Consider the following 2,500-nt stretch of genomic DNA (forward strand, 5'->3'; position numbering starts at 1 on the left):
GGTGCTGCCTCTCGCTTCGCTCGCTGTTCGCCGCTCACCGCTCGCTCGCTCAGCCAAAAATGGCCAGTTTTGGCCCGTTTTTGGGCTGTTTTGGCCTGTTTTTGGTCCGTTCTTGCATGGCGCGGTGACCGTCGTGAGCGGAGCAAAACGTCAGCCATCTCAGCACCCTGGAACCCCCCGGGTGGCACAGGGCTGGATGGGGCTTTCGTATAGCAGGGACGGTGCTGCCTCACGCTTCGCTCGCTGTTCGCCGCTCGCCGCTCGCTCGCGCAGCCAAAAATGACCAGTTTTGGCCCGTTTTTGGGCTGTTTTGGCCTGTTTATGGTCCGTTCTTGCGTGGTGCGGTGACCGTCGTGAGCGGAGCAAAACGTCAGCCATCTCAGCACCCTGGAACCCCCCGGGTGGCACAGGGCTGGATGGGGCTTTCGTATATAGCAGGGACGGTGCTGCCTCTCGCTTCGCTCGCTGTCCGCCGCTCGCCGCTCGCTCGCGCAGCCAAAAATGGCCAGTTTTGGCCCGTTTTTGGGCCGTTTTGGCCAGTTTTTGGCCTGTTCTTGCATTGCGCGGTGACCGTCGAGAGCGGAGCAAAACGTCAGCCATCTCAGCACCCTGGAACCCCCCGGGTGGCACAGGGCTGGATGGGGCTTTCGTATAGCAGGGACGGTGCTGCCTCTCGCTTCGCTCGCTGTCCGCCGCTCGCCGCTCGCTCGTGCAGCCAAAAATGGCCAGTTTTGGCCCGTTTTTGGGCCGTTTTGGCCAGTTTTTGGCCTGTTCTTGCATTGCGCGGTGACCGTCGAGAGCGGAGCAAAACGTCAGCCATCTCAGCACCCTGGAACCCCCCGGGTGGCACAGGGCTGGATGGGGCTTTCGTATAGCAGGGACGGTGCTGCCTCTCGCTTCGCTCGCTGTCCGCCGCTCGCCGCTCGCTCGTGCAGCCAAAAATGGCCAGTTTTGGCCCGTTTTTGGGCCGTTTTGGCCAGTTTTTGGCCTGTTCTTGCATTGCGCGGTGACCGTCGAGAGCGGAGCAAAACGTCAGCCATCTCAGCACCCTGGAACCCCCCGGGTGGCACAGGGCTGGATGGGGCTTTCGTATAGCAGGGACGGTGCTGCCTCTCGCTTCGCTCGCTGTCCGCCGCTCGCCGCTCGCTCGTGCAGCCAAAAATGGCCAGTTTTGGCCCGTTTTTGGGCCGTTTTGGCCAGTTTTTGGCCTGTTCTTGCATTGCGCGGTGACCGTCGAGAGCGGAGCAAAACGTCAGCCATCTCAGCACCCTGGAACCCCCCGGGTGGCACAGGGCTGGATGGGGCTTTCGTATAGCAGGGACGGTGCTGCCTCTCGCTTCGCTCGCTGTCCGCCGCTCGCCGCTCGCTCGTGCAGCCAAAAATGGCCAGTTTTGGCCCGTTTTTGGGCCGTTTTGGCCAGTTTTTGGCCTGTTCTTGCATTGCGCGGTGACCGTCGAGAGCGGAGCAAAACGTCAGCCATCTCAGCACCCTGGAACCCCCCGGGTGGCACAGGGCTGGATGGGGCTTTCGTATAGCAGGGACGGTGCTGCCTCTCGCTTCGCTCGCTGTCCGCCGCTCGCCGCTCGCTCGCGCAGCCAAAAATGGCCAGTTTTGGCCCGTTTTTGGGCCGTTTTGGCCAGTTTTTGGCCTGTTCTTGCATTGCGCGGTGACCGTCGAGAGCGGAGCAAAACGTCAGCCATCTCAGCACCCTGGAACCCCCCGGGTGGCACAGGGCTGGATGGGGCTTTCGTATAGCAGGGACGGTGCTGCCTCTCGCTTCGCTCGCTGTCCGCCGCTCGCCGCTCGCGCAGCCAAAAATGGCCAGTTTTGGCCCGTTTTTGGGCCGTTTTGGCCAGTTTTTGGCCTGTTCTTGCATTGCGCGGTGACCGTCGAGAGCGGAGCAAAACGTCAGCCATCTCAGCACCCTGGAACCCCCCGGGTGGCACAGGGCTGGATGGGGCTTTCGTATAGCAGGGACGGTGCTGCCTCTCGCTTCGCTCGCTGTTCGCCGCTCGCCGCTCGCTCGCGCAGCCAAAAATGGCCAGTTTTGGCCCGTTTTTGGGCTGTTTTGGCCAGTTTTTGGCCTGTTCTTGCGTGGTGCGGTGACCGTCGTGAGCGGAGCAAAACGTCAGCCATCTCAGCACCCTGGAACCCCCCGGGTGGCACAGGGCTGGATGGGGCTTTCGTATAGCAGGGACGGTGCTGCCTCTCGCTTCGCTCGCTGTTCGCCGCTCGCCGCTCGCTCGCGCAGCCAAAAATGGCCAGTTTTGGCCCGTTTTTGGGCTGTTTTGGCCTGTTTTTGGGCTGTTCTTGTGTGGCGCGGTGACCGTCGTGAGCGGAGCAAAATGTCAGCCATCTCAGCACCCTGGAACCCCCCGGGTGGCACAGGGCTGGATGGGGCTTTCGTATAGCAGGGACGGTGCTGCCTCGCGCTTCGCTCGCTGTTCGCCGCTCTCCGCTCGCTCGCGCAGCAAAAAATGGCCAGTTTTGGCCCGTTTTT

Source organism: Musa acuminata, unplaced genomic scaffold, assembly GCF_036884655.1.
Source record: "Musa acuminata AAA Group cultivar baxijiao unplaced genomic scaffold, Cavendish_Baxijiao_AAA HiC_scaffold_124, whole genome shotgun sequence".
Lineage (NCBI taxonomy): Eukaryota > Viridiplantae > Streptophyta > Magnoliopsida > Zingiberales > Musaceae > Musa > Musa acuminata.